Raw genomic sequence first — 27,695 nt, 5'->3', positions numbered from 1 at the left:
CTTTGGCTCACATTTCAGTCCACAGTCAGCTGGCTCTCAGGCAGAATGGCAGTGCACAGGAGTACAGTGGATAAGTTGCTCAGGTCATGGGGAGGTGGAGACAGTGAAGGGAGGGAAGGGACACAAACCTTTCTAGATCAAGGACTCAGTGACCCACCTCTTCTGATCAGATACCACCACTAACAGCAACTAGACTACAGGCTTCCATCATTAGCTAATCACCCTCCAAAAGTCCCAGCTATGAGTGCAGGAGGCTCTTGGGGGAACATATAGATAGAAATCATAACAACTGGCTTGTATGGTTTAGTTTTGGTTTTTTCTTTTTTAAGTTACAGAGAAACTGTGGTTTAGATGACTGTCCCCAAAGCCCCATAAGTAAAGTCTATTACTCCACAGAATACCAGTATGAGGAGGTACTGTGGAGCTTGAGATGAGGCCCAGTGGGAGGTCCTTAGGTCATTCAGGGCATGCCCTGGAGATGTAGGTCCAACGTGCACTCCACACCACATGTTCCTGCCACAATATGCCACCATTGCTCTTTAGCCCAAAGAAATGGGGCCACATTACCTTGAACGTGAAGCTCCAGTACCATAAACCCAAATAAACCTCTCTTTATCTGGTAAGTACCCTGTTCTCAGGTTACTTCCTTATACTGACAAAAAGCTGACTGATACAAGCCGTCACTATCACTGAGTGTTTACCGCACCAAAATCTTTACTACCACTTTAGTTTGCATTACCTCATTTAATCCTCACAACAATCCTATAGATGTAGCCAATTTTATCCCCATTTTAAAGATAAAGAAACTAAGATGCAGTCAGGTTAAATCACCAGAATCACCAGGTGTGGCAGGTTATCTTTCCCAAAGATGAGTATAAGAATACCTCCTGTCTTACATGTTCTTTTTCTTAACAATTTTTTTTATTTCGGAATAATTTTACATTTCCAGAACAATTGTGATGATAGTAGAGAATTCACATATACCACTCAATTTCCTCTATGAACATCTTAACACAATATGTCACAACTATTATGAATTAATACTATTCTATTTTTCTTAACTAGTCTATATTTTATTTACATTACTTTGGCTCTTACCTAAAGCTCTTCCATAGCAGGGGCCCATCAGGATATTCCACTACCTTTAGGCATCATGTCTCTATAGAGGCTCCCCTTGGCTATGGCTGTTCTCAGGCTTTCCTTGTTTTTGATGCCCTAGGAAACTGAAAAACTGAGACTCAACCCTAGGTGCATCTCAGTGCACAAAGGATACTTCTTTACCACAGTCCTAAATAACTCCCTGCACCTCAAAATGTCTCTCCTTAAATGTCTCTCCTTAAATGTCTCTCCTTAAATTTTAAAAAGGTCTACATGTTGGTCAATGCAGTAAGCATGAACTGGCAGAATGCATCACACTTGGAAAGATGATGTGAAGACTTTTTCTTCCAGTAACAGCTTTGCTATGCAGTATATTCAAAAGAATACGCTACTGAGTGGCCACAGCATGTACAACCATGTGAGTATTCATATAATTCCTATTTGCTTTCATTTAATGGCAGGAGTGCTCTTAAAATATTATTAAATTTATTATACACATTTTAGGATTAAGTTGTAGCCAGTACTAATTATAACATATTTGGAAAAAGATCCAACCTACACTGATTAAAATTCTATTTATAAAGAAAAAATCTAAACCACAGAAACAGTACTTAGTTTAGAATAAGAACATGTACACGACTGCCAAATGCAATCCCTATTTAGATGTCTGTCTTACTGAAACACTGTAATTACCAAAAACCAAAATGAATTTCTAAATGTTTCAAGATGAAATAGCCTTTGCATAATTTCCAAGGCTTGTAATTACTTTCCTGAAAAGGTAAATACTCCAAGTTTTAACTTAATACAATACCAAAGCTAAAAGTTAACAAAGACGGAACATTTAATTTCATCTTAAAATGAAAGTAGCCTGCCTGGTGTGGTGCACACCTATAATCCCAGCACTCAGGAGGCTGAGGCAGGAGGATTGCAGGGAGATCAAGGCCAGCTCGGGCTATATAGTGAGTTCAAGGCCAGGCTGAAATATACAGCAAGACCCTTACTCTTCCCAGCCTCGCAAAAAGGAAGCAACCTAAGAAAATCAGAATCTCTCAAATTAATCAAATGGTAACCAAAGAAAAATCACTGGGCATCACAAGCCAGTTTTGAATACATTTCTAAATAATGCAAACCCCTAGGCTTATTGAATGAGTTTTTAAGACTCCTAGTATATGTTGAGGTAACAAAGTATCCATCTAAGTGACTGCCCAGAGAAATGTATCATAACTACACATACAGTCACTTCTTCCTTGCTTTCAATTATTGGTCCCTTCACTACTTTTGAATTCATATGCAGTTCTTTCTATGTGAGAGAATACATATATAACACCAAAGTATAGCCAAAAAAGCGTCGTTCTTTCTCCATGAGAGAACACATACGCAGCACATATATATACAACAAATACAAAAGTACAGTATAACGAATAGTGTATGTCACCATACAATTAGAGAGTTATTTTCTATAGCCTTAAAATGTAGCCTTTAATGTGCTTTTAAACTTTTACCTCAAATGATAGTAATACGAAAGGCAAGTATTATTGCCTTCTTACAGATACAATCCTAAAATGAATTGCTTAAGACCAGGGATTTTTAGTGGTGCTGCTGAAATCTGAACCTAGTTCTGCCTCCTAATCCAGTCAGCCCTTTCTTATTCCTTTCACTTTTTTCTTTTTATGTTGTTTTGGTGTACACTTGCAGCCTTTCAGAAACTGAACAATACACAAAATATTCAAGTCCTAGATAGACAGCTTGATGATTACAAAGTGGGTATATGCAGATCAAGTCAAGATACCGCCTGCAATCCAGGAATCCTTTCAAGTATGCCCCTTCCCGATCATTAGGCTCCCTCCCATGGCAACCATGACTTCCATGCCATAGTTAGTCCTACTTGTTCTTAACTTTATCTAAATGGAACCAGAAAGTATATACTCTCTTACACGATCTAATTTATTTTACTTACCATGTTTCTGAAGTTTGTCCATATAAACGAGTGTAGCAAAGGTTCTTTTTCACTGCTAGGTAGCATTTTACCATAGAAACATACCAAAATGTATTTACCCATTTTATTTGACATCTGTGCACCTTTCAGGTTTTAGCTATATAAACAATGCCATTATGAACAATCTTGTTTTCTGTTGTTTTTGTTTTTTGTTATTGTTTTGGTTTTTTGAGACAGAGTCTCACTATGTGATTTGTGATTGTATAGCCCAGGCTGACCTTGAACTCACTGTGATCCTCCTGCCTCAGGCTCCCCAGTACAGGGACCACAGGAGTGCGCCACCACACCCAACAACAATCTTATTCTTTTAGAAGAAACAAAGACTCAGAAAGGGAAAAGTGACTTAGTCAAAGAAACACAGCAAGCAGACAACCTCACTGGATCCCAAGAAGTAAAGGGAAGATCAGATGTGAAAAAAATAATAAAAGTCCATCTGAAACTTAACAATGATTTTTAAAATGCTTACACAATAAATCAAATCTTAAGTTATATACTATTACAGCAAGTACTACTGTAGTCTTGTTATCAAAGTTACTTCATTAAAAGTAAACAGAATCTTCCAATTTGTGGCACTCAATGAGGTTATGCTTAGGGTAGAAATATTTTTATAATATCCCTATTCTACTGACAATTGCCAAATTTACAGTCAAATAAAATTTTGATTCCCAGATTACAAATTAGAATTCCCAAGTTAGGAATTCTATCAAATTATGGACAGAGATAACAGTCTCAATTCATGAGAACATTACCTAGCATTTCAGAAGACTGCTTTTCTAAGTCTGCTGTTTGGAATTCAGAATGCATTTTCTCATAGAAAGTATATGACACCCAGTAATCAGGTTTTTAGATCAGCCTACAAAAGCCAACTTCACTCAAATGTACCTGAAAATATAGAATAACAGTGTTCAGAGTGTTTAACTGCTACGAGTAAAAAGCTACCTTGGAATTATGGCCCTCTCCTACCTTCCTGTCTCTTCTCTCAGATGCCTCTGTGACTGGCTTGTGTCTATTATTTTAATCCCTCACCAACATGCTTCATTTTATGTTCCCAGATCCCAGACCACAGAATTCAGACCACAACTTATTCCTTAATTCCTACCCCTTAAATGTTCTTTGACATTTTTTACTGCTAGAAAAACCTCTGGAAGCAAAGAAAGAAATAAAAAAGCAAATAGAAGAAAATCATAAAATCACAAGAAATCTTTAAAGCAAGTGAGTCTGTTTTCACTAAAAGGCACCCAGGGTCACAGGGGAGTTTTCTATGCTCCTACTTTTATTAAAATGTTCTTCTCTAGAGCCCTGCTCAATCCTTGAAGACTTTAAATCCTAGGCTGGCACTTGTTTCTTCCCTTCCATTGGGAAAGGTTGACGTTTCATTCCTTGTCACGTTTCCTTTCATTTCTCGCTTCTATCCTCAATGGAAAGTAAGGGGACAAGTTGATAACAAGTCTCCAGGTATGCGCAGAACTGAAACAAGAAAGAGATGGAGGGGCTGGGAATTTAGCTCAGCGGCACAGCACCTGCCTGGCAAGTGCAAGGTCATGAGTTCAATTCCCGGTACCAGGAAAAAAAAAAGAAAGAGATGGAGCCTAATCTATATCTTAGTTACACACAGGTTAGAGACCACATATAAATGTTTTGGAACAAAGAAATACTGTCATACATGGAGACCAAGACAAGTTCCCAGAAATGAGAAAATCTACTTTATAAATATCATAATGTAATTTTCCTTGTTCCTTAAGGCTTATCTTATCTTCCCAATAATTACACTGAAGATGCATCCTAAATTATCTCTGTATCGCAAACACTGACCTGAGTATACCACAAATAGGTACAACCTAGGATATCAAAAAGCTACCTCTAATTTGAAGAAATGAATTTGCCTACATGAAATCAATTTCTATTTATTCTCAGTGATGAAAATTATACATGCAAAAGGGATGACACTCTTAAAAACCCAAGGAGGAGCCAGGCGTGATGGTGCAAGCTAGTGATCCCAGCACTTGGGAAGCTGAGGCTGGAGGACCGCTGCCAGTTACAGGCCTGGCTGGGCTACACAGTGAATTCAAGGCCAATCTGAACTACACAGTGAGACTATCTCAAAAAACAAAAAACAAAGAAAAAAAATCCAATGAAGAGGATGATAAATGGCTCTGAATGCCAAAAGGAACCTAAAAGTCAAATACACTCAAATAATTCTTAGGCAAAGGAATGAACAGTTGACTCTATACACTTCAAAGAATAAATGTTTTATTAAAGAAAGTAAAATACTTGTAAGAAAGTAAGATTGCACCATTCTGTCAAATAAATCTTTAAGTACTTTACAAGCTGAAAATTAAAATGAACTGCAATATTTAGATACAAATTATTAAACTACCATTTGCATGACTGAAACTAAGAAGAACCCCAACCTTAAATGAGCAATGTAAAAATGCATCCCAAAATAACTTGCGCTAACTAACCTGATATCAGAGAGCTGTCAACTTGTAAACAAGTAAAAATTACCCAACATACCCACTAGCATTTTACATACACTGGCCCTGGTTCTACCACTTAGTGTGTAACCTTGGGCAAATTTAACCTCTCCGGATCTCAATTTCTGTACTAGTAAAACAAAACTAAAAATGATACCTACTTGAGTATAATTATTAGAATTAAATGACAAGGCAAACTCTTTTGAGCAGCTCCGGGGACAGCTAGATGTCCAATAAAGGACAGCTACTAGTATGGTCTTCACACCAATACGTAAGTTGCTTAAAGTTACTCCCATGGCATACTACCTTTGAAACCTTCACAACTTCTGGGACAGTGCTGAATACCCACTGGGTACTCAATATTTATCGACTGAGGACTAATGGGCTGTATGGGATCTAGAACTTTGAAGCTGCATGTTATTCAATCTTTAATTTAACATGTGCAGGAACAAAGCAATTGAGCAATTCTAATTACTATTATGTTCCTTTTTGAAGATTTCATTGTATTAATTACTGCCTCTTAAAAGTGTTTCTGAAAGGCTGAATTCACTAGAGGGCATCATGTATCAGGAGAAATCATATCAGAAATAACCATTAAAAGGAAAGAAACATCCAACATTTATTCCAACAGAGATATTGTGCCCAGTTGTGTAAAACATGTATGTTAATTTAAAAATGATTCAATTTAACATACATTAAAATATTCAGGAGGAATTAAAATGAAGACTCTGAATGAGTTAGGTCATAAAACATTAACATTATATTTATATGTCCTGGTATATGGGTAAGTAATTCAGACTACTATAACGTCTGATTTCTTTCCAATCCTACTATAGAGCCCCCCAACAATTTTATGCAATTTTAATGTTTATAAAAGCAAAGCCGTGCCTCATTTCTCTGAGCACCTGCATTCTACTCAAGTGCATCCTATATCTCCACCTGTAGTAAACCTTCTCAAGTGTCTTTAAAAAAATGTATAGTGGTAATGATTTGTGTGCATTTTATTAATCTGATGAACTATCTATGATAGTTTCTCCTATATTATTAAAATATATATTACTTTATACAATGATAAGAGTACTGAAAACTATAGTAAAGTTATACTTACTAAAAAAAAAAGCAAACCACACAAGCCAGGCATGGTGGCACAGACCTATAATCCCAGGACTCTGGGAGGCTGAAGCAGGGGGATTCCAAGTTCAAGTTCAGGCTGGGCAACTTAGTGGGACTCTGTCTCAAAATTAAAATATAAGAGCTGGGGATGTAGCTTTGTGTGGAGTCCCTGGGTTCAATACCCAGCACCTCAGGAAAAATAAAAAGCATACCAAATTAGATGGTATTTGTTACTGTTCCTTGTAGCCAGATTCCAAGTCACCACCAGTTATCAAAAAAAAAAAGAGACCATGCCAAGAAAAAATTACCAGCTTCTGTAAGACTAAAATTAATTATTTAAAACCAAATTATTTTAAAACATCTGTTCATTAATAAGGCAACATTTCAAACATAAAAGTTTATCAGGCTTTGAGAGGGTCCAAAAGAAGTATACTCAAAAAACCTCTAGCTCCCACTCACTATAATTCACAGTAACATGTAGAGAAAAATATGACAGAAAACCTGATATTTATAGTACCTTCATACAGTATCCACTTAGAAGGAAGGGTCCCTAACCACTATAAAAGAAACCAGGGATAAAGGCTCAGGAATATCCATCTTTTGCTGAACCCCTTGACCCCTCTCCAGGGCAGCCTGTTTCTGTCTGCTTTTTCCTCCTTATAAATGAAATGTCTTCCTTTCTTAAACTCCATCCCTCTAATTCATTATTGGTACTGCATTTTCCATCCCAGTAGCTGCTCACCTAGGATGTGACACGTACCCCTGAAGAACAATCAAATGGGAGAAAAAGAGCAGGCAAAATCAGAGGAAGGGCACAGGAACAGAACTTCCACACTCTCGTCTCAAGAACTACCTGTGTCAGTCTCCTACCACATACATGTTCACCAATGTTTCATGCTGTTTATATGGAGTTTCATTACCTAAACATGACTGATTAAACCACTGGCCACATGACTGACTGAACTCAATCTCCAAACCCTCTCCTGTTCTCAGAGACCAGGAGGTGGGGCTGAAAGTTCTAGCCATCTAATTCTGGTCTTTCTGAGGTTGCTGTCCTCTCCACTGCAACTAAAAGCCCACCCAGATATATTCTTTATTATGCCACATTAACAATAAATAGAAGTTTGGGGCTGGGGATTTAGCTCAGAGGCACATTGCCTGCCTGGCAAGCGTAAGGTCATGAGTTCAATTCCTGATACCAGAAAAAAAAAAAACCAATAAATAGAAGTTTTAATTTTAGAAACTGACTATTGAGATAATGCAAGTAAAAGACAAAGGAAAAAAATACTATAAAAGAAGCAACAGGAAAAAAGGCTGGGGGCAGAGTGTCAAAACTGTATACATGTTCAAGCTTAGACAATTAAATACAGATATATCCTGGCAAGAAACGGAGTATGACATTGAGAATGACTTTAGTTTCAGTGAAGTTGAAGCTGAATGGGACAACTAGCGGAAGGGACACTGGACAGATGGGACCATGAGACCTGAGATGTGAAAGGACAGGGCTAAGATCAGTTATCAGATCTATACAGATAATTTCCCCATCAAAAAGCTCTTACTGCTCCAAGATACCAGCTAATGGTTGTCAAGTAGGCTGGAATGTACTCTCCAAGACTCAAGTGCTGCATGTTACTCTACGCAGCATGTATGTATGTTCTGAACTTTGAGATACATTCCATCTAATGTTTTGGACTCTAAACAAAATGGTATCCAATTTCCACATGTGAAGATTCAAAAAGAATCATGTTTTGTCCTGTAACAGAAATACATCATTTTATTTTCTATCAATAGGAAGCTTACAATATGTGTAACAAAACTATAGTACATGTTTACTTTTCAATGTAAAGATTATGGAAGAAACAGAAAACTTCAATACAACATAAATAGGAACACCTATAATTTCAAAAAGCTTAGTGTCCAGATACATGAAGGAAGATAAAAATATCAAGCATGGAAACCATTACAGACTTACCTTTGGCTTTCAGGGTCCTGTTTTACAAAGTATGTTCTGTAGCCAGAAACTACCTTACTACTTGCTCTTTGGGTTCAGAAGCATCAGTTTATCTTTCCATGGAACACACATATTATCTCATCCTTTTGTTGCCAGCTTCCCAGAAGAAAGTCCCCACTCAAGCCTTTCAGAACCTGTAAACATGACAAGCAGAAGTGAAAAAAGAAAGAAAGAAAGAAAGAAAGAAAGAAAGCAAGCAAGCAAGCAGAGTTGGGGACCGTGCACTAGGCTAATCAGACAGTTCATGGAGTCAGCAGGTTATATTGAGCCTGTGGAACTCAAACACTCAAGCACTACCGATGGGATTAATGTCAGGCAACCCAGGAGGCTGGAGGACTGTGCTACTTTAGTGCTTAAAATGAGAATGCCAGATGTGCTGACACTGGAACCCAATCAGTATGTGTCCACCCTACAGGCTGCAGGAAGAGAGGGACATTGAAACTGTTCTGCCTGACAGCAATACCCTTCTATAGAATTTAAACAGGAAAGACAAAATCTGAGCCTAGATCCTTTTTTTGTTGTTGTTTTGTTTTTTTGTTTTTTTTCCGGTACCGGGGATCGAACTCACAACCTTGCGCTTGCCGGGCAGGCGCTGTGCCACTGAGCTAAATCCCCAGCCCTTGAGCCTAGATCCTAACCAGAGGAAAAATGGGTAAGAGAAAGCTCCCCTCCTGACACTTTGAACACACACGTGATCAAAGAAAAATTCTGAGATGTCCTAAATTTAATGACAAGGACTGGAGGATGGAGCGGGAAAGAGATAAGGGAAGTTAATCAATTAACAGGTAAAACCAATAAAACTTTCACATTTTCATTTCATAGACTGAAATTTTGACATAAATCCTACAATAAACTGTTCAAATTCTTTGGATTTTTATCACCAACCAATCCATAATCAACAATTACTTCTCCTTGGACTCTGACCATCTATCCCAAAGCTTTCCCAGTTTTGCACAATTACACCCCTCTTATCTACAGCAAAAAGTTTCTATGTAAATAGCGTATGCCTTTCTTCCCCAAATTTTCCTTATTAAAAGATGCCCTAGCTCTGGTTGGGAAGGCATATTTCCAACTACTACCTAGACCTACAGTTGGCAGTTACTGTAACTTATCCCAGAACCTGATCTTTTTTCTGGATACCATCTGTAATGACTCAATAAACCCTTTTTTATTTCAGAAATCTTTCCATTTCGAGAGTTTTGGTTTATGTGTTCAATTTGCAACACAGGTAGCCAAAGACTCCCACAGAAAAAACACAAGCATGACCACACTCTACCTACTTCCTAGATACTGATTCTAATGCCAAATTACAAAGACTATTTTATTTTATATAAAATTTTAAATATGTTTTAAGCTGGCCAACTACTGCCTTTGTTTATATTTGTACTTGATTTGCTTACATCAAAATGAATGTTACTCAAGAATAAATATGGTACCTATCTATGTGTAAATTTACAGTTTATATCAGGCATACTCAATCCACTGCCCTTGGACTGCATGTGGCCCTGAAGACCTAGTAATATGGCCCTACAAGGTTATAAACTTTTTAACATCATTATATGATTTTTAGCAATATTTTACATAGCTAGATTGTAAGGTGCTGGAACACAGGCTACACAGGTAACAACAAAATGCTATGTTGGAACAGCCTAACTCCACCTCCTGCACTTGCCACACAGCTAAGCTGAAACCAAAGTTATCAGATTACATGCACTTTGTGCTACTTGGATGAGAAAAATGCAGTGATTACCAACAGTATTTCAACCTACCCACATGGACATGTGCCTGTGAAGACAACTGTTTCCTGTTATTAATCAGACATGTAAGTTTTCTTATTTAATTATTAAACTTTAACTTGTGCTATTTCATAAAATAGTAGTTGAAATATTTTTAGCGGCTGTGCTATAATACAAAAATGGATCAAATAGTTTTTGCTTATGACATTGTTACAATTACATATATAATCTTAATGCTAAAAATGTTAAAAATATAAAAAATAAAGGAAATTTGTTACTTTATGCATTAACTATATTATGTATTTTGTATGTAGCCCAAGACAATTCCTCTTTACCTAACAGAGCCTATGCAAGCCAAATGGCTGGAAACCCATGATTTACATAATAGAGTTTGCATTGAGGCGCATTTTCATTGACGTAGCGTAAGAGTAGCTGGAAATGCCCTGTCTTGTATCACTCCCCAACTCACTGAGATCAAAACCCACAGCAGTCCATGATCTTCTCCCGGGTCACTGCAATTTGGCCAAGGTCTTCCCTTGGATCACTACTGATTTCTGGGGAACTTAAATTACCTCAGCATCTAATGATTCCCTCCTTTACCTCAATGCATTCATTTTTCTTTTTTCCTGGCAATGCTAGGAATTGAATCCAGGGCCATGGCCATGGCAGGTGCATTATCACTGAACTACATCCACAGCCCTGACTCACCAGTTCTATCCCAATCCCATTACCATCACCATCCTCTTCCCAAAAAACAACAAATCCCAAGTAAAACACTTCTAATTACTGGGAGTTAAAGGGAAAGGTCAATTTAAATAAAACATCCTTATGCCATCTTTCCAGCCCCTAAAACTCTTAAGTGGTTGTTCCTAAGTTAAGCAAAATGCAGTCCTTTGGGGTTCCTATTCCTGAGGAACATGCCCAAATCTATCAAGGTGCTTAGCAGCTCTAAAGCCTTCCATCTATGAAGACCTACTCTCCACATTTTTTAAAGCAAAAGATAGTAACAATTCACTTGTCACATTTCAAACCCTAAAGTTCTTTCTCAGTAAAAATCCAAGCAGAGCTGTCTTGTCATCTGTTTACTGAACTGAATCACCATGCTATTGTTGTAAATAACTGAAAAACACATTGAAGTCCACATTGCCATTTCTCAAAGCAGCAAAGTCACTGTGAATCAAGAGATTAGGGCATAGCAAAACTGGCTGGGGAAGTAGCTATGACCTGTTAATTACAAAACTCTAGGACATGTGCAGAACAGTTCCCAAAACCCTGCATGCAGAGAACTCAAACAAGTTTTCCATAGAATGGCTTAGGCCTGACAGCAGCCTGAGGAGTGGGTGATACAAAAAAGAGACACCTCACTGAGTTTTTCCCACTGTGTTCTCTTGCATGGTTTGCCTGCCCTCACGCTGTAGGGTGGATTTCTTTACCTACTTTTACTTGGCTCAAACTTGCTCTGCAAATTTCCTACTTTTAATAAAACTTTGCTATACCATTTGTGCTTGTCTTGACCAATTCTTTGCTTAGGACAGAAAGAATCTAGAAACCACCTCCAAAGGAAGACACCAGCACCCCAAAACCCAGTAACAAATACATATTAAAAATATCCTCCCCTGAGCAGCTGGGTATGGCAGTGCACACTGTAATCCCAGCACTGGGGAGGCTGAGGCAGGAAGACTGCCACCACTTCTGAGGCTAGCCTGGGCTACATAACAAAACCCTGTCTCAAAAAAAAAAAAAGGAAAATAAAAGATTATCCTCCCCTCCAAAAACAACTGTCAGCTACTTCCTTCCATTCTTTCCAATTATAGTCAGTGAAATGTATGACCTAACAGAAGTAAAATAACTTTTGATTTTTTGGATTTAAGACTAAGAAGCTAAGTTTCAAGAAAGTAAAAGTAGTTGGACAGTACTACTATTATCAAGAACATCAATAAATAAATACCTTCTACTTAAATGACACCTTATTAAAAGATAACATTTAAATAAGGGTTTCTTTATGTCATTTAATATTTGTAACTGGATAAAGATAACTGATTAGAAAGTTATTTTATACTAAAATGGGAAGGTAAATATATCTGTAGAGATAAAACTAGTTCAAATAGAATGTCATCATAATTGTTAAGCTAAATGCTATGTTTGCTCTTGATTTTTAAATTTTCCTAGTAAAACTTCATAGCTCTTATCTGTTAACATCCTACATTCTGAGACAGCCATGACTGGTAAAAGAAAGAAGAGTAGTTCTCTCGCTGTATTTTATATTTTAAAGTACTTGATATCCAAATGAGATTATGACAGTTAAACCTACTGCTCCTACTAGTGTAACTGATCTTATGGGTGTTTAACAACTAAGGCAGGTAACTGGGCTAAGAGAACAACCAGTATTTTGGTCCTGGCCCTTCAAGGTCAACAAGGACTTTAGGCATGAAAGGACGTCTCTAAAGGAGCCTACCACCCCAGAGAGTCACCCAACCTCATGAGCAGGGAGACTGATGGACCACAGGGCAGAGGAGTCAACCACTGTGCACTGTGCTAAAACAAGAAAGAGGAAAATGTTCCCATGTTTCCAAGAGAAGCCAGGAGGTCAAGGAAAAGACAGTGACCCACCCTGGCAGAAGGCCCAAATGGTACAGGAAAAAGTAGAAGGCTCTACGCATGGCCCTAGAAGTAATACCTGAAGAGCCTGAACTGGCCTTGATATATATATAAATTTTGAGTAACAGTCTCACTTTAACTTGGTCTTAAACACCCAGCAGAAAAGTATAACCAAAATTGTATAGATATAGCAAGAAATAGTATTATTAAATTAAAAATTTGGCTAAATATAAAAAGGGAGCAATTCTGCCAACCAACACCCCTTCTTTTGGGGAAAAAGCATACTCATGATAAATAGAGGATAGATTCCTACTCAAGGCTTAAGTATTCTATTGTGTTAAGAGATACTGACTTGTTTGCTATTGGCTGGAAGCCAAAAGCTGGGATAAGACGGGACAGCCCTGAACAATACCCAGTATCCATGGGTCCAAGGACCTAGGTTTAAATTATATATCAACCAGCCAACCTCCTAGTCTGTGGCATCAATGGACCATATCAGGTTTTCATTGGTATGATCATTTGCCCACTATCTTTATTCCCCAAATAAGTCTTGAGGATATAATGGAGTACACTGAATCTCTTACTAACTATACACAAAAAAGTATATTATTACTATAGTCAAAAGGAAAAAAGATGAGAAAAGCCATTCTATAAAACTAAACAACCCTAGATATTCTAACACCACCACAAGGTGGAACCTGTGCCATTATCAAAACAGAATGTTGCATGTGTACATTCCTGACAACTCTGCAAATGTGTCTTCTGTATTACAAGATCTACATTCACAAATGGATACACAATATCATAAATGGGTTCACAAATATCAAATTCTGCCATAAGCTTTAATGACTGACTAGTATGCAGGTTGTCTAGAACAACCTAGTAGGTGAAAGGAATCATTTTTCTGGCTATGATACTATGCGTTACAATTCTTTTATATGCATGATCAACTGCTGTAGGCGAATGTCTCATATGTCCTTGCCATCTATTTCAGACTACTGAAAAGTGATGATTCTTTAAAAGACCCCAATATTCCTGTTTCCTTTTAGATCAGACAGGATGAGACTTTCAGTTTCTAGCTAGCCAGGATAAATGCAATATCCAGAGCCTGGAGAAGTTACAAGAAGTTGGACTGCTGGGCCTTCTGCACTCCCTTAAGAATAAGGGGCCAGTTTCAAAAGGGGATTAATGAAGTAGAAGAAATAAAAATGAATAGATTCTCAGCTTTTTGGCTAAGATCAAGTGAAATAAAAATGAAGTAAAAAGTAGATAAGGAAATTGAGATTTTAAAAATCATACTTTTAAGAACAGCAGTTTTAGGACATAAGCTCAGTTATTACTGTTGTTTTTGGTTTTTTCCCTTCTCTTCTCCCAAAACACAGAAAACCTGGGCAACTCCCTTTCACCTACAAATGGGTTTTCCCATTACCTCTTCGCTCACAAATAGTCTTCTTTCACCTATGACTAGACCACCTTTACAGCATTTCCCCTATAAATGGACCATTTATCTCACCCTCTTCCACCCACTAGACAAGACCAAGACTATAAACAATCAAATTCCACAGATTTCTATCACTCAAAACACATAAACAATCCTCAGTTCCCAATGTATCATTCCTCATTTCTCTGAGCACCCACACTCCACCCTTGAATGTGTCTATATCTCTAATAAACCTTTCTCTTGCTTCTTACTGACATTCTTTTTCCATAACAGGAGTCAGCAAACCTGCAAACTTACTTTAAAAGAGTGGGTTAAGTTCTTTATTTCAGCTTTAGGGACCCCAAACCCAGCCTTATGACAGTATCACCTTGCACCCACAAGAACGCTATTACTTGTCTTGAATGACAGTAACCAAAGAGACAAACAATAGCAAGTGTTGGTAAGGAGAAATGGGAAATTTCAGACACTAACCACACAGCCATTTTGAAAAACAGGCAGGCTCAATAATTCCAATGAAAATACATATCTACACAAAACTTGTACATGAATGTTCATATCAATATTCTTAATAGCCACTAAGTAGTCTGATACCACTCCTTTCTCTTCCTTCATTATTCTGTTGTTCCAATCTTTCTTGAGACACCACTGCCAGATACAAGCTCACCAACATGCTATCCATGGGTTTTCCCAAGGCAGTCAAATATACTTACAAATGTAAAATGGTTGTGATCTCTTCAGATGGAAAACTAAAGATGGCATAAGTATTCCCTTTATCTGCACCCCTAAAACAATAATCCACTTTCTCTGAGAAATAAACAAGTTATGTTTTAAGATTTTTTTGTTTTGTGTATTATGCTAGGGATCAAAGCTAGGGCCTCACATGGTAGGCAAGTGCTCTACCACTAAGCTGCACCCCCAGTCCAGTACACAAGTTCTCATGAAACCTCCAAGAGTGGCTAATCATCTACTGTTAGCATTCACTGATGTCTGTCTGCCCTGCAGATGTCCTTTCCATTTGCCTCAAGTTATTACAATAGGATCCCCACTGTCCTACTGCCATTACCTAGGGAGAGGTGTGACTGAGGACTTTTTTGCACATTAGCTCACCCACACTACTCTAGGGTTCCACAAAAGGCTTTTCTTAGCTCTGTTACTGCATTCAAAATCTTGCAGCCAAAGGAATGGCAGTCTGTCCTGATTATCCAAGAACAATCTGTGGAGCAGGGGAAGAGCCACCCAAGGACTTTATTAAATGAGGACAACAATTCAGAATGATGAAAAAGAGTTCTTAGAATTTTCAAAAATGTGAGATAAAAATAATCAACTTTATAATTTATCATGTGTCATATCTGTCAAACTTCAGGTTACACATGCAACTATGCACTCATTCATAGGAAAGGAACTAATAAATGATGGAAGGCTGTGGCATAATTTTGTAAACAAATTGTAAAATAACAATATGATGGCTTTGATATCACGTTTGTCTTTTGCAAGGCAACTGTATGAAAGTCATTTTTTAAAAATCTAGATTTCATCATCTTTTCTCCTGGAGTCTCACACATTCTTCAAATTGTTTTAAAGTGCTGCTCATCATCCCTCCTAGTTTCCTCATTAAGTTAATTGATCTAGCAGTGCCATATTCTTATTAGCACCTTTTTATAAGTACAATGTATATATGCTAAGGTGCATAAATGTTAGGTGTACAACTTAAATTTTTAAATGTATATACATACATCCCAGGATACAGAGTACTTCTAGCGTTGCAGAAGGCTCTCTCACACCCCAGCTCTCTAAGAAACCACTATTCTACTTTTGCAGTACTGAGGGTTGGATCTAGGATGCCCCATATGCTTGGCAAGTGCTCTAACACTAATCTACAACCCAGTCCTACATAAGAGTAGTGATTATCCCAGGGTGTTTGTAGCAGTGATAATGACTAGGAAGAGGGGGATAACGTTCTGAGATGAGGAAAACAGTCTATACACTGAGCTACAAACCCCCTCTTTTTTTAATTTTCAAAGAGGAGCTCTACAAGTTGACCAAGCTGGTCTTGAATTCACAATCCCTCCTGCCTCAGCTTCCCAAGTAGCTGAGATTACAAGAATAAACCACTGAGCCCTATTGCCACTATTCTGACTTCTGTCATCAGGAAGTAATTGCATTTGTCTTTCAACTTCATTTAAATGGAAGTCTGCAGTATGTAATCTTATGTCTGCTTTATTACATCTATGTGATCATCCATGTTGATATATATAATTCAGCTCATTTTATTTTATTGCCTTTGTAGAGTTTGTTTATAAACATAATTTACTAAGCTATTCTATTGCTGATATAAGTTCAAGTTGTATCCAACTTCATGTTATTACAAAGGTGAATAAATGTTCTCTTACACGCTTTTTTAGTAGATATACACATCTGTTTCTCTTAGAAACAAATACCTAAGAATGGAATGGCTGGATCATGAATAGAAGTGAACACAGCCACCATTTGCCAAAGTGACCATATTTTACACTCCTACCAACAATATCTGAGATCTAGTTGACCTATATCCTTGCCACATTGGCAGTGACCATCTGCTAATTTTAGCCATCCTGGAAGGTGTATAACAGTACACTTTCTCAACAAATAATGTGAGTATCTTCTTCAGTGCATATTGGCTGCTGTGGGTTAGATCTAAAATGGCCCCCAAAGCCTCGTGTTTAGAAGTACATTTGACTACAGGGGCATTATAGTAGGCTTGCTATTAGGCCTTAAGGTCTAATTAGAAGAGGTGAGTCACTGCGGGTGTGACCCAGAAAAGGGTAGCTCTCCTCCAGGCAATCTCTTCACTATCTGCTTCCTGACTGCCAGGACTTCAGCAGATTCTCCTTGGCCCAAACCTTCCCGCCATGACCCTTACAGTGCAAAAAAACTGAAACTTCTAAACTGTGAGCCAAAACAAATCTGTCCTCCTTTAGATTGTGGGTGTCAGGAATCTTGTCCCCACAAAAAGGGACGTGAGTAAGACATTGGCTATTCCTATATCCACTATTAGAAAGTGACTGTTCAGGATTCCCATGTATTTTTAAATGAAATTTGTTTTCTTAGGGACCTTACACACACACACACATACATACACACACCCTACACCCCACACATATTCTTGGGTATGAGTCCCTGGTCAGATAATAAATTGCAAATTTCTTCTTCAAGTCTGTATTTTACTCATTCACTTAACAGCGACTTTAGATGAAGGGAAGTTCTTAGTTTTAATTAAATCGAAGGCAAATTTATCAATCATTTTTACAGTCATTGCTCTCTGAGTTTGTTTTAAGCGACCTCTGATCTCTAATTGCTAGTTCATTGATTTATGCTTCTGGTTTGAATGGTTCTCCACTGTGCTCAGAATTCACAAAATCCTGCATCTTAGGCAAGGTTTGCACTGTCACCTTGCAGTTTATTTACACTACATTCAAGCTATGTTGTTAGGTGCTGGGTACTAATGTTACAAATGTTTGGTTGATCAGTTTTACTACTAGAGAATTCATCAGTGATTACCCCCTATTAAAATCACTTCTGGCTAGGCCTGGTGGCACACGCCTGTAATCCTAGCACTCAGGAGGCTAAGGCAGTAGGACTGCCTTGAGTTTGAGGCCAGCGTGGCCTCATAGTAAGCTCAAGGCCAGCCTAGCTTACATAGCAGGACCCTGTCTCAGAAAATACAAAATAAGTAAGTAAATAACAAAATCACTTCTGTACAACTATACTAAGAACCTTATGTAAATTTTTTTCTAATTCCCATCATTGTAGCATGTTCCTCCAAACTTACCTTAGATGATTCTTCCCGCTCCCTTTAAGCCCAGCCTCAAAGAATCCTACCCTTTCCCTAATATCTCCATTTCCAACCATACAGTTACAAAACAAAACTTTTCTCTCTTCTACCAGCAGGTGTTCAGCTCCCTCATGCCAGTTCTCTTAGCATCTAATCCACCTGACACTCTCTTTGAAAACACATGTGCAATCTGAACTCTGCTCTACCCCAGTGGCTCATTCTCTCCCCAACTCACCTGGATAGGGAAACTCTACTCAACTGGTCTTTACGTTATTCTTCATTCTGTCACCAAAGGTACCTCTCAAGAACATAAAGTTGACCTTGCTAATTACTTTTGTCCCCAGTAATCACTTTAGTCCCCAGTGCCCACATGATAAAGTTACTTTCTCAGCTGAGAATTCACAAGCTGGCCCTAACTTTTCCTGGCTTCTCTCCCAGCACCGCCTACCACACTCTGGTTTGAACCTTGGACACCTATGCACCCCCATTCATCCTGGCTTCCCACTGCTTCCTCCTACTGCCAGAAGCCCTTTCTCCCTTGTCCTCTCCTGGCCAGGAAACCAACAGTTCCCTTTGTGCACTCCCTCTGCTCACTGTACCCACAACTATATGTGAGTTCACAGCACACTGTATTAATCATTCATTTATTCATCTTACTCACTGGTCTTTAAACCTTCTAGACTCAAGCTTCTCCTTGAACTCCCCAAGAATTAAATCAGAAATTAACATCTATATTCCAAAGACTTGGCAAGACAATTCTTACAAGGTTCTATAAAGAATACAAAGGTTCAAAAAAGTACAAAGGTTCCAACCACTTTTATTCATGTCATCTTTCTTCTATAAATAAACAGTGGAAAAATTAGTATGTCAAAGCAATGAACCTTACTAAAACAAGGTTTCTTTTAAAAGTCACCCAGCGAATTATTCTTTCAAAAAATTTAATCAAGGCTAAAATCATAATTATTGATTTGTGCTTCCCGGTAGAAATTAGTCACAAGTCTTTGATTTAAAAGACTTTTCTAAATTGGATAAATATTTCACTTAAGCAAAGCAATTGTCATCACCAGAGAAACTGCTACCAGATGCCAATACAATGAGTCACAATTATGATTTATATGACTAAAAGATCACAAACAAAACTACTCCCGTGAAAATTTTGTTCACATAATTTCCCTTAACACATCACACATCTGTACAAACAGAGAAACAGTATGCACAGTGCTTAAGAATGCAAACTGGAACCCCAATGCTAGCTGTGTGATTCGGGATAAATTAAACTTCAGTATGGTCAGTTTCCTCAGTTGTCAAACACAAATGATACAAGTACTCACTTCACAAAGCTGCTGAGTGACTGAGCATACACATACAAGGTCCCTGACAGTGCCTGGGTAAGTGCTCAGTAATAAATGTCAACAATTATGATTATATTTCTAGTTTTTAAAAATTCTTTTACATATGCTCCCCCTGCCAACAACGGTACAGTGAGACTAGACAAAAAGTCTATCCCCATTTCAGAGATAAGGCCCCCCTTCCAAAAAGTTGCGATTACCTTAAGCCAGTGGTGGCTAGCCTAATGGCAGGCATGTTAGAGCAGGATGTCTGTTACCACTGAAATCTCTTAAAGGTTCGCCATCACTAGCGTTTGGACGCAACACATAACCTCAACCCCAAGCCGACTGACCATATCTCCACATATCCTGTCCTTTATTTTCTATTTTGAGACGGTCTCACTAAGTCACTAAGCTACCCAAACTGGGCTCAAACTTGAGATCCTCCTGCCTCAACACTTCTTTTCGGGTTGACAGCAGCCGCCAGCCTTTACACTTGGTGCAGACAGATGAATCCTGCCATTTGTTCAAGTTAAAGGGTAGAAGAAACCTCCCTTCACAGTGCCCCACACACAGTGGACACTCTGGAGACAGTAGCTCTTGAGAACTCAAAGACAAAGTGCCACTGTACTCGCTCAACTACAGAAAAAGTTACTCTACAAAGTCAAGCCTACTATAGTACCTAACAGAAAAGTCACTTAATATTACACTTATGTGTCACACAATGCAATGTGACAACTGAAACTAAAGAAAAATAAAACCAATAACTTTCTTTAACTTAAACATATACAAGTTTTACAAAAAGGACTTTCAAACCAAGACACTAGTTCATGGCATGAAATTTCTCTGCCCAAGTAAGTACAGAATACGAATATTTTAACTTGTTGATACCTTCACCAATTTTTTTTTTTTTTTTTTTTTTTGGTCTTTTTGAGACAAGGTCTGGCTATGCAGTTCAGGCTGGCCTTGAGCTCACTTTGTAGCCCAGGCTGGTCTCAAACTCACAACAATCCTCCTGCCTTGGCCTCCTGAGGGCTGGAATTATAGGCGCGCACCACCACACCCGGTAATTTTATCTTCAATACTTCCCCTGTGCTTAAACTAAACCTCAACCTTTAGCTTCATCTACAGTCATCAGTGCATACTGAACACAGTTAATGACCTTCAAAGGCCAAAGCAATGCTTCCAGGAAACCCACTTGAACCACGCCAAGACCCAGAAAGCAAAATGGCTAAACAACTACCATCAGGTGCCTTGTCTTTTCATTGCTTGTTTTTAAATGGGCAGTTAGATGCCGAGACACACCTTTGAGATCAAACCAGACATCAGCCCCTTAAGAAGCTTATCTGTCCTTTCCCAGACCCACCTCTGACCCCAGAAAACACAAAGATAACACAGCTACAACCCCTGCCCTCGACGGCTCTCGTCCAAGCCTTGCACGTGGCAGCCACTTGGGACATTCTTGCACATGGGATTTAACTGGGGCACGGCTAGGGTGATGTTCCCGGATCGCGCAGCTCCCACAGCCGCCGAGGTTTGTGCAAGAAAGTCCCGAGGTCCCTTCCGTGAACCCTGACGGGGCACCCTGTGGGCACTCTGGAGACCCGGGCCACGTCGCTTCTGCCGCCCGGACTAGCGCAGCCGCTCGGACCGCGACGCCTCCGCCAGCCTCCGAGTCCCTCGGCCGCGCCTCCTGTCACCTGTGTCAGCAACCCCACCACCCGCGCCGGGACCCCAATTCTCGGCCACTGACAGTCCCCAGGGGCCGCAGCCCGGAGTAGGGCCGCAGCCCGCGGCAGGCCCGCGGGGCAGAAGAGCACGGGCTGCAGCGCCCCCTCGCCCACCTTGGAGATTCCACGGCCGCCGCCGCCATTTTCCCCCGCCGCAACCCCCACCTGACAGTTCCGGCCTCCCACCTGTGACGCGCCGGGGACGCCGTGCGAGGCCGCGGGGGACGCGTGCCCGAGCTGAGGACTCCGGGACCGGGGGGAGGGGGTGTTGACAAACCTCAGGCCAGAACCCGCCGCTAATTCATCCAGGAGCGAGGAAGCGTCCGACCCGTCGCCCTAGTAATGCGTGCGGCCAAGCTCCATCCTGATTGGCTGCGGGCGCCCGTGACGCAGGGCGTCCCCGGCTGCGTGGGAAGCCCGGGTCCCCAGCGCCTCGCCCCTGCTCCGCAGCCCGTTGGGACCCCGGGCTCCGGTCTTCCAGGGCTCCTTTAAAGGAGCCATGTCGTGTATGCTCTGACCTGGAAGAGCGGACCGAGCTCCCGGTTGTGCGGATGAGAAAGCAAAGTAGGAACACTGCCGAGGTCTTTGTCCAGAGGAACCTAAGACGACTCCTAAAGCCGTTGGAGTTACAGAACAGAAAAATCGGGGACAGGGTGTAATTTACAGGTCCAAGTTTCTTGCCCAACGTCTAAGGGAAATCAGTAGTTAAACCACGTTGAGAACCCATGTTCCTGATGGTGCAAAATTCTTGCTGTCGCAGTGTTTGCCCAGCCCTGGCTAAAGGTTGGGTCCTCGGAGCACCCTCGCCTTTACCGCATGCCCCTGTTAGAAGGGCTTGGTCTCTTTCCACCTGTCACAAGCTACAAGACTCTAAGCTCTTGGATCGTGGGTAAACCTCTTTGCATTTACGCTGCACAATGCCTTTTTCCCGTTGGCTTTCACCGAAATAGTCACTGGATAAAAATCTTAAAAATAATAAACATAGCCACACATCACATTCGGAGTAACTCACCAGCTATTCACGGATGTTTATAGATTGTATTCGTTTATTCAACAAAGCAGAGAGAGAGGTGAATGGGGAGGCGGTGCACCAAGTACCTTCTGCCACAGAATTTATACTATAATAACAGTGACTGTCTAGGGTGGGGATGCACAACTGCGGTAGCATTAAATAACACTCGCCTCCCGAATTCCCTGTGAGTCTAGGGTTCCCGTAACTCTTAAATCAACTTCACAGCTCCTCTCATTTTGTTTAAAACCTTTAACTATTTAAGCTGCGCTAAAATTGTATTCTAAAATGAAAAACAGCCAAAAGAAACACTAACACAAAAGCCAATTTTGCCAATTTTCCGTGTGACAGTAGGCCTCCCTTATATCTTTAAAATAAGATCGCTGAACATTCATTCTTTCTCTTTCCCTGAACACAGCGCAGAAGCCTAGTGCGCTGCGCTGTGACTTTTTCTTCAGGACTTGCCAGGGGCCCCACCTTGCCTCTCCTTTCCTGAGGTGGGCCATGTGGCACTGCCCGAAAGGCAGGGCTAAGGAGCCACAGCCCACATAAGCTGCTGAGTGATCTTAATCTGAGCCCTGCTCATAACCAGCAGCTCTCCACAGCAACTGAGCAGTGGGTCAGAACAGTAAGGCAAGTACAGACTATGCTGATTCTCCAACGTAAAGAAATATTCCAAGTGCTACGCTTGTTTCTTAGTAGTAAAAGGTGCAAAACACAGTGACTTAACTCTTATTTTAGAGAAAATGACCTGCGATACCTTAGACCAGGGATGGCAAACCTTTTAGAGGTTTCAATGATACAGACAGCCCGCTGCAGCACAAGTGCCATAGATTTGCCATCCCTGCCCTAGACCACTGAATCACTTCACAATACAAATAAAGCCTATTATTTTAGATAATAGCATTGTGCCAAGATTATTCTCTGTGTTTTGATATATATTCTATGTTTGCTGAAGATTTTAACACAGGAGTAAAAGGTATACACAATAACTTTGTAGTCATTTTGCCTCTCTCCTAAATCTAAACTTGTCTCAAAATGTTTTAAAATAATAATTTATATTTAAAAATTTCATCCATGTAGCAAACTGTTGAATTTTAGTGAGATTTATCCACCCTCTAAAAAATGTGCATCTTATCAGGGCATCTGGAATATATATTTTTTTCTCATCAAATCTGACTAGCATGATATTTCAATATGGTAGACCTATGTGATGCCAGATGGCCCAGGTCCCTTTGGGACTTATGACATAAAACAGGAAAATGAGGGTAGTCCTGGAGCAAGACTGCAAAAGTAGAATGTTTTCTGTCCCATGTGGATGTTATTTCCCTTGTATGTGATAGTTATTGTTTATTGTCTTAGTAGGTGGGGGTGGGAGGGAAAGTCAGTTCCAGGGACTTCCCCTTGGCCTCTCCTGCTACAATAACTCTTACTGTACAAGTTAAGGACCCATGTGAGGGTTCCATCAACTGCTAAGTATATCCACTACAAGGACACATTCAGGAAACAGAGAAATGACCAAGTAGGTCAACAACAGGATGCAAGGGGCTGGGGATTTAGTTCAGCGGCAAAAGTGCTTGCCTGGCAAGTGCAAGGTCGTGAGTTCGGTTCCCGGTGCCGGAGAAAAACCAAAAAAAAAAAAAACAGGATGCAGTAAACACACTGAGACAGAACTGATTGAAGACTCCACTTATTATCTGAATCCAATATGCTCCTACTGTGGATGCAGGATCATAATAAGGAACCCTGGATTGTCCCATCAATTTAGATCTTATATCCAACAACCTCAAAAGATTAGGGTTTTCCTCTTTCCTCTGTTCATGTTTTTGCAAAGAAATAATGTAAATCTCCTTGGAGAAAGACTGAAGAAATCTATATAAATGCCATGGTGTCCTAGGTCCTTCCTCATGAAACCCAATTTCTCTAGTCCATGAATTCTTGAGCTGAAAACAGGCTCAGGTCTTGAAACTGGGCAGGAGATTATGATTCTCCATTGGAGTGATGTCTGACTCTGGTCTCTTAACTTGTCCTTAGTCTCTTCAGGTTATGTGCTCAGCAGTACCCTTTCTACCTGACCATGTGTCTTGTCCTTGTCTATCTGACCAATGTGCTATGATGCACATTGTATAAACCAATCCCCAATGACAAGCACTATGCCCTATCAGCTATCTCCATAAGGTCAGGTCAGGCCCTGTGGCTGCCGCTTTGACCTCATTATCTACTGTGGCGATGAGGTTTCTGTTGCTTCACATAGTGGCCTCTGCTACTGTACGATCTTGTCATCTCCACTACTACTGGGGGTTCCTGCTTTGTAACAGCATCTGATCATCAGCACTGGCCTACAGAGCACATCTACCTCTGAGCTTCTCAGTCATACTAATGCTCCAGGAAAACCACCTTGTCACCTGGATAAACAGTGCATTCCAGCCTTGCTGAGGACCACAGTGAGCTGGAAGTTTTCTAGTCCTACATGGTTAGTGCCTTAGCATGCTTACTTCTCTAGTTTGTGTTTGTTTTGTTTGGTCCCTCCATCGACATTCTGCCGTGAGTGTTTTAGCATCTCTGCTTCTAACAGAAAATGGCCCCCCAGCCAGTATACTTCAGTTTCTTAGGTTCCCAGGTAATAGTTCCTGTTCTAGTTCCTGTTGCTCTTAGAAATGGCTGGTTGCTGTGATGCACATTGTATAAACCAATCCCCAGTGACAATCCATTTGCCTCTGTACTTCCCGCTTGCTTATCCCATGAGCTCTAGACCACGAAAGAACAGGGTCTGATATTCTGGGAATGATCCCAATCAGTACTCACAGATGTAAATAAATCTGCCTCCAAATCCTGCGTGTCGTTTTGGTGTTTCTGCTGAAACACCAAATATATGTGGCCATTTGGTTTTCCCAGCTTCTAGGAGCCATCAAAACAGTGTGTTAGAATTTGTCCCCAGAATCCCATGTCTCTTGCCATGGGATTAAATATGATGCCTTGGGAATGTGTCCATGGCTGGTTAAATTCCCCTAAGCCTGCTATATATTCTGCCCTTCTTTAATCCCACACCTTTAAGATCCACAACCAGGCATAACTTCTCTGCGATGAGCAAGTATTACAGTCCCTGAGGCATAAAATCCTTTTTCCCCCTTTGTAGTTCTAGAACTTCCCCATTTAGGTCAAGATGAGCTTTGACCCACAACAGGCCGCTCTACATAATGTCCATGTAGGATGAACCTCCTTCCAACATGTCAGAGAGACCCATTACACTTTGAGGGTTCAAGGTCCTGAAGTCTACTGAGAAAGCCCAACCTTAAATCTCAAGATCGGAGTCTTTCCCTGTCTGACTTTGGCATGAGAGATTTGCCCACGATGAGAATTCACTGTCTCTAAAGTTCTGCCACTCCTCTACCTAAGGTTTTCAGCTTTGGCTGCAGATAAGGAGACTCTCTTTAAATTCTATTGAAGAATCCCTGAAGATTCCCACAGGTTGCTTGCTTAGCCATAGCCACAGGTATCCACAATCCTTAAAGGCAGTAATTTCTGTATCTCTCAGTCACTAGAGACTTGAATCCCTTTCACCCGCAGCTTCCCTGATCCAACAACAAATGTAATTACATTACTTCATTTCTGCAATCTATATATTTGCATAAAGCAAAAGAGAAAATTCTCACCTTACACTATCTTATCTTTTTTTTTTTGTCTTTCTTTTTCTGATACAAGTTTTCACTGTGTGTCCAGGCTGGCCTTGGACTCATTTTGTAGCCAGGGGTGGCCTTGAACTCGAAGTGATCCTTCTGCCCCAGCCTTCTGAGTGCTGGGATTATAGGCATGCACCACCATGCCCAGCAGCTCTTTTTTGTTTGTTTTTGTTTTTGTGTTTTTTTGAGATAGGGTGTGGAGAAGGACATTCTCTAGAAATATTGCCTCAGGCCTGACCCAGGCAAGGTTGTTGGGTTCTGGAGGAAGTCTAGCAAAATCATTGTTGGCCCCAGGGGCAATACTAGATGCTTTTCTGAAATTTGCCCTAAGGAAGATAACATGATGGCTTACTGGTCAAGTCTCATTGCTATGATAACGGAGTTGTATTGGTCTTGCAAAAACAGCTGAGATCAACCGAATTGCAGGGCTGCCTCCTTTGTTCTTGCTGAATAAAAGGTTACTGGAGATGGGGGTCAGGGCTTGAGTCCAGGAGGCGACTAGCCCCCTGAGCCTAAATATATGGTTCTGGAATTGTTCTCTGGACTAGGAGATTAAGACATCCGCAGGCACCTTGTTCTGGGGACATGTTCCTCCTGGACAGGGATGGAAAAGTAATCCAACAATAGGGTATTACTAGGCAGTTTGGGCTGGCCTTGAACTCATTATGCAGCCCAGGCTGGTCTCAAACTCCAGGTGATCCTCCTGCTTCAGCCTCCCAAGTGCTGGGATTATAGGCGTGTGCAAACCTCCTGTTCCCATACTTTTGGTCTTAGCTTGGTTCTGTTGTTCTTCCACCATTAGATGGGAAAAATGAATAGGTTTTCCAGGAACTTGGGATGGGTCTTCCTTACCTTCTTATCATCCAGGGCCACATCTCAGAATCCCATCTTCTAAGTCTGCTTTCTAGGAGCAGCTCATTTAGGGGGTTCCTAGACATGAAGGCTGAAGCAGGAATCTTTGTGTGACTGCAGTGATTTTTTTTTAATGCTCTCAAGAGAAGGGGGTGAAAGACACTGAATATAAGGGTGGGAAAGAAAAGTAAGGCTATGGTGCTCTCAGCTGGCGATTAACCTCAGCCCTACCCCATGTGGTGTTCTGGACCATGAATTACCCTAGGGGGTCACCCCACCTTAGGACAGGTGGTTGATTTTTTTTTAAGTCATAGTCTTGTGTCACTCAGGTGTTGACTACAGGCTGCCTGAGAGTAAGGATGCTGGGCAAGGGTTATGGTTTATGTCTGAATGTCCCCCCCAAAGCCTCATGCAGACACGGGGCAGGCTTGTAGAGTTTATGATCGATTCAGGGTCCAATGTTGGGATAATGGATGTGAGCGCTACGCTTGCCCTGGGGCAGATAGTTTGCATACAATGTAAGGGAGGGAAAGAGGCTGTTTGCCACCATTCCTCCCTTTTGTTCTTATTGCTTTTGCTATCTTCCGCCCCCATGAACGGTTGCCCTCTGCCAATGTGCCACTCTGCCTTGGGACCAGCCATGGACTGAAACCTCCACAAACTGTAAGCTAAATAAACCTTTTCTTCTTTCATTTTGGGCATTGGGTATTTTGTCTCAGTAACGTGAGAAAAGTAACCAAGACAGCAAGGTAGTCAAATTCTCTGGACAGGAAGGGCAGCTGTGAGCCATCAGCAGCCACAGTGAGTAGTCACGGGGC

At 40.5% G+C, this 27,695-nt stretch overlaps 1 protein-coding gene across 8 annotated transcripts in view; it reads right to left on the bottom strand.

Moving 5' to 3' along the window:
- Lclat1 (lysocardiolipin acyltransferase 1) overlaps positions 1 to 27,695 on the bottom strand; it is a 197,263-nt gene that overhangs the window by 140,942 nt on the left and 28,626 nt on the right. For 2 of the 8 annotated variants that reach the window (XM_013522666.1, XM_013522667.1), the window contains one exon: positions 8,654 to 8,826. The gene's annotated coding sequence lies outside the window, so the exon portion shown is untranslated. The other 6 variants (XM_005400554.2, XM_013522665.1, XM_005400555.2 and 3 more) reach the window with 6 other exon arrangements.

The sequence above is a fragment of the Chinchilla lanigera genome, unplaced genomic scaffold (assembly GCF_000276665.1).
Source record: "Chinchilla lanigera isolate Chin_1 unplaced genomic scaffold, ChiLan1.0 scaffold00068, whole genome shotgun sequence".
Lineage (NCBI taxonomy): Eukaryota > Metazoa > Chordata > Mammalia > Rodentia > Chinchillidae > Chinchilla > Chinchilla lanigera.
The sequence above is the reverse complement of the archived record's forward strand: the minus strand, read 5'-3'. Positions and strand labels throughout refer to the sequence as shown.